This window comes from Anomaloglossus baeobatrachus, chromosome 10 (assembly GCF_048569485.1).
Source record: "Anomaloglossus baeobatrachus isolate aAnoBae1 chromosome 10, aAnoBae1.hap1, whole genome shotgun sequence".
Classification (NCBI taxonomy): domain Eukaryota; kingdom Metazoa; phylum Chordata; class Amphibia; order Anura; family Aromobatidae; genus Anomaloglossus; species Anomaloglossus baeobatrachus.
Window position 1 is genome coordinate 122,040,867 of NC_134362.1, and position 13,512 is coordinate 122,054,378.

At 44.6% G+C, this 13,512-nt stretch overlaps 1 pseudogene; it reads right to left on the reverse strand.

Annotated features, from left to right (window-relative positions):
• Nucleotides 1-5,974: 5,974 nt before the first annotated feature.
• LOC142255468 (U2 spliceosomal RNA) lies at nucleotides 5,975-6,181 on the reverse strand (annotated as a pseudogene).
• Between the last annotated feature and the right edge of the window lie 7,331 nt (nucleotides 6,182-13,512).

Here is a 13,512-nt window from a genome sequence, read left to right on the forward strand (position 1 = left end):
AGTGTGGCCAGCCTCAAAACCCATACAATGAGATACCTGAGTAAGTACCTTTTAACGATATGGATCATTGATTTGACCTGGAGAATATGAAGGAGCTGAGGAGGTGTTGAGATTGTTATGTTGTTTCACAGTTGATACCTCACTGAGGAAATGGGCATCTATGGCATAAATAGGAACAGGCAGTCCCAGACAATATCTGACTATGAGTGAGTACTGGGCTCTATAAAATGGTCCGCTGATCTCTGTAATCTAATGAGAATGTGTTGGACTTACATGTATATGTATATATTTTCAGTGAGATCGACATTACCTTATTGAAGGATTGAATTACTATTTTTTGGCACTATTGCAATGTGAGTAATGGCTCCATATAGAATTGCGTTGTGTGGACTCCTAATGTGGTGATTAATCATCTAATACAGGTATATTGATAATTGCAGTCTGACATCTATGCAACTGAGCCCTGAATAGCCCCTGATGAACCTCCGCTCGATTGTTGATTCAGGAGGAGAAACGCGTCGGGCAAGGAGCTATGCCTTATGGCGAAGCAGTAGGCGATTTGGCTACAACAATTTTTAATGGGCAGTGAGCTATGCCAGTTGGCGAAGCAGTGGCGATTGGGCTACACTATTTACTGGTGATATATGAAGTTTGATACAAGATGGACAGCACCTTCTATTACTGATCACATGTATTGCTGAGATGTCTAATTTAAACATCAGGGAAATAATAGACATATATTGAAAATTCCACCTTTTGAATGCTTGGGTGGATGCATGAGAACTTCACGAAACACTATACAGAAGCTCTCATTGAGATCAGCAGCACGAATAACAGTGTCAGTATAGGGCAAGAAGGGTCAGTCGACGTTGGAGCAGGGGCGCCATAACGGTCATATATGTAGGGTGCCGACCCCTGCTGATAGGAAGGGTCACAATAGGGAATTGGCCTAACATGCCCCCCCTTTAACTAGTGACTTAGGGTATCAAACCAACTCTGTTTTTAAGTTTGTACTTGTTGATCTATGAAATAAAGTGTTTGAATTTTATGGTGGGGTTTTTTCTTTGAGGTATTTCTGCTGGGATAGACCCTGCTGCCCCTGCCGAAGCCCAACGTCTGTGGCAAGAACGGACCCGGCAATACCTACACCAGGGGAAGTTGTATCGCGAGCTGATTAATCCAAAGACTCACGAGAAGATCCGCCAGCTGGTGATTCCCCAGGCTAAAGTGCCCACCGTCCTGCAAGCATACCATGATGGTGCAGTGCACTTCGGGTGGAAGAAGCTAGAGATGTTGTTAAGAGAGCGGTTCTATTGGAGTGGAATGCGGGAATCTGTGGAGGCCTGGTGCCGAGAATGTGGCCCTTGCGCATTGAGAAGGAAGGACGAGGCCAGCCAGAAGGCACCCCTACACCCGATCATTACACACCAACCGCTGGAGCTGGTTGCCCTTGACCATGTAAAGCTCACCCCCAGCCGAAGTGGGTACACCTACGCTCTGACCATCGTAGACCACTACTCGAGGTTCCTGGTGGTTGTCCCAGTTAAGGACTTAACCGGCCGCACCGCTGCTAAGGCTTTCCAGGCTTATTTCTGTTGACCGCATTGGTACCCGGAGAGGGTGCTTACCGACCAGGGTCCGGCCTTTGAAGCAGAGGTATTCCAGGAATTCTGCCAGTTGTACGGCTGCAAGAAAATCCGGACCACGCCTTACCACGCCCAAACCAATGGCATTTGTGAAAAGATGAACCACTTGGTCCTGGGCCTCCTCAAGACGTTACCACTGGAAGAGCGGAACCTGTGGCTGGAGAAGCTACCTGACCTGGTCGATATGTACAACAACATCCCTTCCAGCTCTACGAAATGCACTCCAGCATACCTGATGAGAGCTCGTCCCGGCCGGCTACCAGTGGATCTGGAAATGGGCTTGGAAGCTTCAGAAGCACTCCTGTCGACAGCTGAATGGGACACTCGGCGGAGGACACAGTACCGACAGGTCCAGGAGTATGTTGAAAAGAACTTGTGCCGGAGTCGGGGACAACAGGAGCAGTGCTTCAACAAGAAGGCGCCTGCCGGTTCCTTCCAACCTGGGGATGTAGTGCTGAAGCGGAAAAGAAGGGCCCACAAGCTGGATGATCAATGGGAAAAAAACCCGTATGTAGTCCAGCCCACAGGATGGGAGAATGGGAAGGCCTACCAGATCAGCCGTGACCAGGGGGGGACTTTGGCCACGGTTTCCCGAGACCACCTGAAGAAGTGCCCACCAGCATTGAGAGTAGCGGATGAGGCTCCAGTTCCCAGTCCAGTGGAGAAGGAAAAAGAGGTAATCCACACCATGATGGGTGATTTTCCAGCAGACTGGCCTACACAGAACGGTGCGGTGATCCTTCCAGTGATACTGTTCCCACAACCCGTGGATGAAGAAATGATGGAAACGGTTAACCGCGAGCCAGTGCCCAGGGATGTACCTGTACCCAGCTCCCCTACGCCTCCGCCTGCCCCACATGATAGCAGGGAGGAGGAACTGACTGTTCCCTCTGCCCCACTGCCTGTCACCACTGACACCGGACCCCGAAGGTCCACTCGCTCCAACCTAGGTAGACCCCCACTTAGGTACAGGGAAACTACTCTTTAAAAGGGGGGGGCTTTATGTGTTGAGTGTACCAGTTTGAAAGTTTTAAATGATAAGTAAAGATGATCAACCTCTATAAATCACTTGTAAGGCTACATCTGGAATATGGGAACCAGTTTTGGGCTCCACATTTTAAAAAGGACATTCAGAAGTTAGAGTCAGTTCAAAGGTGGGCAACTAGACTACTACAAGGAATGGAAGGCCTCCCATATGATGACAAGTTGAAAAAGTTATTAAGTGATTATTGGCTGCAATGGGGCTTTCTGGCTGGTGCCAGCCTCTCTTCTTAGCACACAGGAACCACAATCCCTACACCATGCTTCAATGGATTCTCTCATCCCAGCCCAGTAAAACTACATATTTTACACAGTCATAAGCAGCCCATGGGCATTCACCTGACCATAGACCAGACAATCCATCTACCACTGGACCAAAGACAGGAAGTTAAATCCACTGCCTGCGGTAACCAACTTAATCCTATAGGCTACTCACACAACAAACCCAACAGAAAGGAAAAAAACATGGCTTCGATTATCCATCCAATGAAAACGCATAACCATTGTGAGCCATTGGACAATGCAATTGGACACATGGTGACATGGTGCACGGCCCAATGAATCAAGTCTTTACTTCATATTCACGGTTTAAGCCCTTGGGTTCTAATGTGCCCAGAGTACATATCCAGAAAGATTCTCTTTCTTTGAGCTAAACACAAGTCAACAATACATTGTAAGCAGATTCTATTACCAGTCCCACACCATTTTGTGACGCATAATCACACAGTGATCCAATTAAGATTCCAAGTCATCGAACATGTCCAAGCCATACGCAGAGGAGGCAATAGAATTAGGAAGCTCAAAGAAAGGGAATCTTTCTGGATATATACTCTGGGCACATTGGAACCCAAAGGCTTAAACCATGAATATGAAGTACAGACTTGATTCATTGGGCCATGCATGGACATAATGGACATAATTCTAATAGGCAGGACAGGTAATAAGGAGCACAAGGGATATGCTAAAATGTGTTGTGTGACAAGACAGACACAGGAAAGGAGATGATAACAGGTGTAGGGACCAACAAGGTGAGACAAGGGGTATCAGGATAGGGTCAAGTAGGTATGAATGTAGTAATGGGGCAGGCATAGAGAATTGTATGCGAATGTGAATTACAATAAGTCACTAAGGAAAGGAATATGTGAGTGTGTGCCTAATGTAAACTAATATTGTACTGGCAAAATTATAGATGGAAAGGGAGAAGGGGAGAGGGGAGAGAGGAGGCTGTAATTGACTACAAGGGTATGAGTTATGAGTGATCATAGGGATAGTGCTACATAAGTGGAAATACCTATAGAGGACCGGATGTGTAAGCGCATACCTTATACAAACCTATAGAGTGCTGATGGGTGAGAGTGTGATGTTAGATATAAGACATCCTATAGTGAATAGTGAGCCGTAATCAAGTGCAACAGGGATATTTCACGTGACTATGGGAACCTGGAAGGTAAAGAAAGGGGAGAAAAAACTGTTAGACAAGGTAATCAGACAAACATGACAAATAAAAAACAAGGAAGAATGGAACTCCATACATACTGGAACCATATATAGTGTGAACACGAAAAAGAACCGGGCGTTAGAAAAAATGTGCACGGCCCAATGAATCAAGTCGGTTCTTCATATTCATGGTTTAAGCCCTTGGGTTCCAACGTGCCCAGAGTATATATCCAGAAAGATTCCCTTTCTTTGAGCTTCCTAATTCTATCGCCTCCTCTGCGTATGGCTGGGACATGTTCGATGACTTGGAATCTTAATTGGGCCACTGTGCGATTATGCGTCACAAAATGGTGTGGGACTGGTAATAGAATCTGCTTACAACGTATTGTTGACTTGTGCTTAGCACAAAGAAAGGGAATCTTTCTGGATATGTACTCTGGACACATTAGAACCCAAGGGCTTAAACCGTGAATATGAAGTACAGACTTGATTCATTGGGCCGTGCACCATGTCACCATGTGTGCAATTGCATTGTCCAATGGCTCACAATGGTTATGCGTTTTCATTGGATGGATAATCGAAGCCATGTTTTTTTCCTTTCTCTTGGGTTTGTTGTGTGAGTAGACTATAGGATTAAGTTAGTTACCGCAGGCAGTGGATTTAGCTTCCTGTCTTTGGTCCAGTGGTAGATTGATTGTTTGGTCTATGAGCTGTTATGGGTTTTAATCCAGGTGAATGCCCATGGGCTGCTTATAACTGTGTGAAATATGTAGTTTTACTGGGCTGGGATGAGAGAATCCATCGAAGCATGGTGTAGGGATTGTGGTTCCTGTGTGCTAAGAAGAAAGGCTGGCACCAGCCAGAAAGCCCCATTACAGCCAATAATCAACCGCTAGCCGCTGGAACTCGTTGCTCTAGATCATGTCAAACTCACACCAAGCAGGAATAGATACATTAGCCCACCATCCCACCCAAAGAGCAACTTCTGCTGCGCAGCTGGCTTTCTAGGCAGCAGCGCTATCGTGATGTCAGCGGGGGACATTGTGACAAGCCAGTGTTCCGTCACTTCATGTTGTGCACTGTTCAAACGGAAAATACATCAACAGGCAGACTACAGAAAAGCTTACTAACAAAGGTTAGAGAGGGGCTTTCTCAGAGGGCTTTTTACAGTTTGTCTATTCCCAATTAGCCGTTTAAGTATGCTTAATGAAAGTACTAATTCTTTCATAGGCCGCCCATTCTTAGTATTTGACGTTCCTTATATTGCGGTATCAGGCTTCGCAGCAGGTTGCAAAACATTCATCACCCATGACTGTCCCCAATTGGGCTCAGAAGCTAAATGTCTATCATGACCTCTCTTTTTGAAAGTCCAAGAGCAAGCAAACTCTTCCTCCAGGAGAGGGAGCCAACAGATCACTAAAGACATCATCATTGCTCAAAGAAAACACCGAAAAACAATGGAAGCTTTAATTGGAGTGGAATCTGATAGACAGCACCTGATGCCAAGTCTGCATCTTCTAACACCTGCAGTCACTGCAGCAGCTGAATCCAATGTGTCCAAAAGGGATCTATTCTATTCAATTGCAAATGATCTAGATAAGACTGAGAATAAGATACTGCACGGGACATAGCAGAGTTGGTCAAGTTGAGTGGAGATGAGTTTGCTATTTGGCACAGCTTTTGCATCAATAAAGCAAGTAAAAGGTGTGAAAGATAAAAAAAAGGGTGAAAGTGTGAAAAGTGAATTGGCCAAATTGAGGTGCATATAAAGTTTTTGCTTTCTTTCAATTCACTAATGGGGCTCATTTGAATCAGGTGAATTGAGTTCTGCTTTTGGAAACTGGGTTAAGAAGGGGTGCACCGGTCCTGGAGGTACTGCAATACCAGGTCAATGCGTGGAGTGGACAGAGCAAGATTTTTTCCATCTCCTTGTTCTAAAAATCCATTTAATATATGGTCCCCAGAGAGGGGACGTATCAGATATTAAACTGATAAGAACAGATTTAATTTTTTTTTTTTTCTGTTTAACAGTAGGATTTCAAAATAACAAAGGTGATCGCCTCCCGTTGCCTGGGAACCGTCCAGGCACAAGAGGGCTATGTGTCACCAGAAGGCGCACACACTTCCTCAAGGCCGGCAGACGTGCAATCCCAGGCACCTTCCAGTACCGACCAAGGTAGCGTCCTCCGAAACTACACTTGATCTTAGCCAAAAGGCCGAGAAGCTATAACCCGAATTGGTTACGGCCTTGAGTGGCACCCTGGCCTATACCGGACACATCTTAGGGAGAGGGAGACAAACCCACGCCTACAGAAGACATTTTGTCACCCAAGCCAACCCTTGAAAAGGCTGTTTTGCAGAGCAAAAACAAGAAGAATGATGCTTTTTGCAGCCGCCGCCCACTGCAATTAATCTGAATAACTCCTCCTCCTCCAAGCACCTCCCCTCCCCCTTGCAGTCTTTCCAATTCATGATACAAAAAGACGGACGGACAGGACAGGACAGGACAGGCTGCCTGACTTTCCGTCACTGCCACCCTTTGCCATCCTTGCCCGTAGAAAGCCCTTTCATCATCCCCAAACCCTAATCTTTTCCCTTCCCTTCCCAGCTGCGTCTCACTCCCTTTCATTAGGAAGTGAGCGCAGCCTTTTCTCCGTTCTGCACATGCGCGACGTTAAACACAAATGCGCAGGCGTGCGTTCCATTAGCCTCACTGCATTCCACTCCCATACAGGAAGTGGGCGCAGCTATTACTACGGTCGCACATAAAAGAACCCACGGCCACCACTGCACACAGCTGACTCCACCACAGGACACCCACTTCTACACCAACGCAGGTAAGACAGGATCGGCACCTCTATGCTCCCGTTACAATCAGGCTCAGTCACCATGTGATAACGCTCTCAACTCTTTAGTTGCAGGCTCCCCTTGCTTCACCTCCACTGGCTGTGCTGCCATTTCCTCTCCCACCTGGAAGGTATACTTTATTCCACTATTTTCCTGTTTCTCTCTTCCCCCTTTTCCCATAACCTACTTTTATCTGCATTTGTGGGGTATCTATATGCTATTTACATCATAGTTTTATTCATTAATATGGAAGGGAAGAGTGCCCATGAGAGTGTTGAACTGCGGAGAGCAAGAGATTAAGCTGCTCCGATTTGCCACCATTGATAAGCTGTTCTCAGTAGATACACATGCTATCCAAACAGCAGCATCCACCATTGCTTCAGCCCACCCATTCAGTGACAGCTCACCAAGTCAGCCAGAGGAGTGGTGTAAGGAATTACACGTAGGCACTGACTCCACACCTTCACATCACAAGAAGGGGGTCTACAGGCTAGTGCAAGAATATGAGCAAGTCTTCAGCAAACATCCGCTAGACTTTTGAAGAATAAAAGGGGTCAAACACTACATCCCCACAAGTGCACACCCACCCATCAAAGAGAGATATAAGCCAAAACTACCTGCACATTACCAGTGTACCAAGGACATGTTGAGCAACATGAAGGAGGCTGGGGTTATCCGTGACAGTTGTAGCCTCTGGGCAGCTCCGTTGGTCCTGTTAAAGAAGAAGGACAGCACCACTCCCCTGTATTGAGGAATAGCTAGCTGCATTGAGAACTGCAAATTATTTTTCTACCCTTGATCTCACTAGTCGCTATTGGCAAGTGTCCGTTGCTGAGGCAGACCGGGAGAAGACCGCCTTTGCCACCCCGATGGGTCTCTGCGAGTTCAAAAGCATGCCCTTCGAGCTGTGCAATTTGCCAGGAACCTTCCAGAGGCTGATGGAATGCTGCTTGGGACACCGAAACTTTGAAACGGTACTGCTATACCTTTATGATGTTATTGTTTATTCTAAAGCAAACAAGATTTTAGGGTGTATAAAAAGGGAGATTAGATCCGGTGATCCCAACGTATTGTTAACCCTCTATAAATCACTTGTAAGGCCACATCTGGAATATGGGGTAAAGTCCTGAGCAGGTTGATAACCATTGGTTTGAGCATGGTAGGGTGTAGTGCGCATCTTCCTGCATCGGTAAAAGCTGCAGAAGTCCTTGAAGATTTCCGCTTCAAAGGCAGTGCCTTGATCTGTGAGGACTCTCTCTGAGTAGCCATGAGGTCTGCATAAGTGTGCTTGGAAGACCTTCGCTGCAGTATGGGCCATTAGATCTTTGACTTGTACCACAACCATAAATCTCGAGTAGTTGTCTACCATCGTAAGTGCATACGTGAGCTCGCCTCGATATTCTGCAACAAAACTCCCTTTTTCGATTTCAGTTTCAGCAAACACTCCTCTTCCTGTAGAAAATATTTATCATTACCTAAGACAGTCATTCTAATGCATGACAATATTAAGGCAATTTAGTTAAAACTTGTTTTAACTCACCTTTAAGGGGATTGATGTATTTCATGGTCAATCCAGGTTTGTCAGTGATGGCACTGACATAATGTATGGCGTCTTTTTCGGGCGTTATCCTTTGCCTTTTCATTGTGAAAATCCAGTTGCCTATATCAAAGCAAATTCTACTACTTGTAAAGTATGCAGAAAATGAAATGTAGAACATATAACATCAACTGCTTAGGAACGCATCATAGGTTAGTACTTAAAAGGATATTGTCATGTTCTAGTCATAATGCAAGCTGGACATTTTTCATGTTACCCTGTAATCGCCGGCCTGTTCTAATGCTCACAAGCCAAGATATAGGCTCAGCTGCTAAGGCTTCCCTCTGCCTTCTGAATGAAACTTGAATATGTCTGGCTCACTGTGTATATAGCAGGTGCTCAGAAAAAATAAGAGTCAATTCAATAGAAATAGCTCTGGCACACTATAGTGATCAATAACGTAAGAAAAGAACTCTTGGAATGCTGAAAATTCTTTATTTGTGCAAAAGGATAATTCATCCAACGTTTCGACCTTGTTTTTAGGTCTTTATCAAGGATAAAGTTATCTAAGATCATAAAGGGTTACAAAACCATATAAACACGTAATTAGTACATAGTACAACATAACAGTACAATATATTGCTACTTGAGAGTACAATGGGTCAAATGACCATGATGCACATACAAAAAATTTTTCCAAAGCCATAGTGAAAACATTTGTACTGAGGAAAGAAAATTTCCACATGACCTATCTGGAGAAACATTCTGGATCAAACAACCAAAAATAGTCAAGCAGGTAAATACACACCTATATGGATAACAGGATGATATGTGTTCAATTGTATAGCGTCATTGCCATTAAGGTACAAATGGAAAACTTGCAATCCTATATAGTGAAGGAAATGAACACATATCATATCAAAGAACACAGGAACATGGGTGTGAGAAAAACCTCAATGTTTATACTTTGTTCTTTATAATGGTGTGAACATGTATATGTCTCAGTACCTTATGCACTTGAGAATTCTAGTGAGTAGATGATGAAAGCCTATTTCAGAACTGGAATCGGTAAATAATTGTAGGTGGAATCTAAATGAAAAGATGGTACAAGTGTTATCATGACACGTGGGCTATAACACAATGGACCGTGTGACAAAGAAGAAAGGAGAGAAAGAAGAGGAAGAAAATGCAACTACCTGTAACATTACGTGATAGTCACTGGTAAGTATCACTTGACAATTCAAGTGAAAAAGGATTCCTTTATTAAAGGGTTCTCAGTCGCCTCAGGATCATGAAATACTAGGGTAAATGATATGAGAATGGGTAAGAAGCACCACTAAAGGAAATATGAGATGCAGGACATATATCCATAAACCCCTGAACTACATGATAGAAATAAAAAGAAGAAAAAAGAAAAAAAAGAAGAAAGAAGAAGAACACATAGAATGCGGAAAGAGAATGGGTACAACTACCTGAGTTACTGCAGGGAGGCCCCTGGTTGGTATTGTGAGGGTTAGTGGAATTCCTTCACTGAAGGGTTCTCAGTTGCCTCAGGTTCGTGAAAAATGCTATAGACAAATAATGCCCGGAGAAAAGGGGTTCATATACAGCGAATAATGGTAATACAAGGTACATGTGTCACATGTAATAGTATATATATATATATTGTACTAAGCTCTACACCAGAAATAGAAAGTAGTCCCTCTGCCTTCTGTCTAGGTGCCCTGAGTTATGTCCTGTAAACTGTCACAGCGACCCAGACACACATGTGTAGTAGGGGAATATCCCTGCTGAGATGCCAGTGCTAGAGCACTCGTTTGCTGTGGAGTTGAACGCTATGTGAGCAGTTCTTACCTTCAATGAGCAGAAGTCTCTTTTTTCAGATTTCAATATCTCTGTGGGTATCTGGCAGAAATATGGAATACTCTTTACTGCTAAGACCCTGTACACCACTCCCACTAAAGGGGGCTTTACACGCTGCGACATCGCTAATGCGGAGTCGTTGGGGTCACGGAATTTGTGACGCACATCCGGCCGCATTAGTGATGTTGCTGCGTGTGACACCGATGAGCGATTTTGCATCGTTGCAAAAACGTGCAAAATCGCTCATCGGTGACATGGGTCTCCATTCTCGATTATCGTTACTGCAGCAGTAACGATGTAGTTCGTCGCTCCTGCGGCAGCACACATTGCTCCGTGTGACACCGCAGAAACGAGGAACCTCTCCTTACCTGCCCCAAAGCCGCTATGAGGAAGGAAGGAGGTGGGCGGGATGTTCCGGCCACTCATCTCCGCCCCTCCACTGCTATTGGGCGGTCGCTCAGTGACGTTGCTGTGACGCCGCACGAACCGCCCCCTTAGAAAGGAGGCGGTTCGCCGGACACAGCGACGTCGCCGGGCAGGTAAGTATGTGTGACGGGTCTGGTCGGTGTTGTGCGGCATGGGCAGCGATTTGCCCGTGTCGCGCAACAGATGGGGGCGGGTACCCACACTAGCGATATCGGGACCGATATCGCAGTGTGTAAAGTAGCCTTTAGTCACATGACCAAGACTGTATCTGTGTCCCTACAACACACTTGAGACAAATGTGTGTGTGAGCCTGCATTGTGGGGTATATATAATATATTATAGAGCTGGGAAGGATCATTCTAAGCAGTGAGCTGTTCCAGTATTTGTAGGAAAATACCCAGTAGAAGCATCAAACACAGCACCAATACCTCCCATCAGTATTCCACCACAGTGCCATGTAACCCATGCCCTACACTCCCATCTACACCAATACTATACAGGCACAAACTAGTATATCTGACTAAAAGCCCCCAAAATATGAAGAACGGCCTATAGTTGAGTGTGGATATAAAATCTATGTGAGCAGAGCTAGAATAGAAATCACTGATCGCATTGAAGTCATTCTGACCATAAATCACCATGATATCAAGGTGAGGAGTTGTGTGTTACTGCTGGGAGGAAAGGGTTAACAGTGGAATATTAAGGTGCATTTCTGTGTGCAGTGTTACTAGTCAATGTAACAATTCAGTATGAGCTGCTCTTGGTGCCGGGGGAGGGAGATGCTCTCCTGAGCAAGATAGATGGGGAATGAACATGATATCTATATAGTGTAAGGCAGGGGGTCTCAAACCAGGTGATCATGTCTGATCAACTGGTTACATTATGTCTGATTACCTTGTCTAACAGTTTTTTCTCCCCTTTCTTTACCTTCCAGGTTCCCATAGTCACGTGAAATATCCCTGTTGCACTTGATTACGGCTCACTATTCACTATAGGATGTCTTATATCTAACATCACACTCTCACCCATCAGCACTCTATAGGTTTGTATAAGGTATGCGCTTACACATCCGGTCCTCCATAGGTATTTCCACTTATGTAACACTATCCCTATGATCACTCATAACTCATACCCTTGTAGTCAATTACAGCCTCCTCTCTCCCCCCTCCCCTTCTCCCTTTCCATCTATAATTTTGCCAGTACAATATTAGTTTACATTAGGCACACACTCACATATTCCTTTCCTTAGTGATTTATTGTAATTCACATTCACATACAATTCTCTATGCCTGCCCCATTACTACATTCATACCTACTTGACCCTATCCTGATACCCCTTGTCTCACCTTGTTGGTCCCTACACCTGTTATCATGTCCTTTCCTGTGTCTGTCTTGTCACACAACACATTTTAGCATATAACTTGTGCTCCTTATTACCTGTCCTGCCTATTAGAATTATGTCCATTATGTCCATGCATGGCCCAATGAATCAAGTCTGTACTTCATATTCATGGTTTAAGCCTTTGGGTTCCAATGTGCCCAGAGTATATATCCAGAAAGATTCCCTTTCTTTGAGCTTCCTAATTCTATTGCCTCCTCTGCGTATGGCTTGGACATGTTCGATGACTTGGAATCTTAATTGGATCACTGTGTGATTATGCGTCACAAAATGGTGTGGGACTGGTAATAGAATCTGCTTACAATGTATTGTTGACTTGTGTTTAGCTCAAAGAAAGAGAATCTTTCTGGATATGTACTCTGGGCACATTAGAACCCAAGGGCTTAAATCGTGAATATGAAGTAAAGACTTGATTCATTGGGCCGTGCACCATGTCACCAAGTGTCCAATTGCATTGTCCAATGGCTCACAATGGTTATGCGTTTTCATTGGATGGATAATCGAAGCCATGTTTTTTTCCTTTCTGTTGGGTTTGTTGTGTGAGTAGCCTATAGGATTAAGTTGGTTACCGCAGGCAGTGGATTTAACTTCCTGTCTTTGGTCCAGTGGTAGATGGATTGTCTGGTCTATGAGCTGTTATTGGTTTGAATGCAGGTGAATGCCCATGGGCTGCTTATGACTGTGTAAAATAGTATTGATTCATGATGGATTTCAGACTACATGTAGATATCTTCAGTCTTTCTATCCACATCATTTAAATGAACATTATCCATGCAGCTTGAAATTCATCCAATAAGAGAAGCAACCTTGTACAACCAATCTGATAAGGGCACAGTATATCCTAAGGGAAGGTTATGGCTATAAAAGGGGACTTCTTGGAGTCACCAGGTTGTTGATGGATGTTGCATGATCTAGTCTAAGCTCTTAGGAGCTGGCTAGGGGATCAGAACCAGGATGCCTTGTGGACTCGGTCTAGGGACTTTGGCTTCAACTAGAGGATCACTTGGCTACATGGCTTCAATCTAGGGGCTCCAATTCCGATTGGAGATCATAACCGCAATCTAGGGACTTCGACTCCGGCTGCCAGGATTATACCATATCATCATACCAGAGACTACTTAAGGAAGAAACCCAGGTTGGACAATTTTGTCACCTGGCTACAGACTTTGCAGACCTCAGCCAGCTTCCTAAATCTGGCGCTATTCTATTGTCGGTGGGTGCCCGACAAAATACACAGCTATGTAAAATTTTGGTTTATGAAACTTCAAATCCAGTGACTGATTATTATGTTTTCTAATGTCCTGATTTAAAAAAAA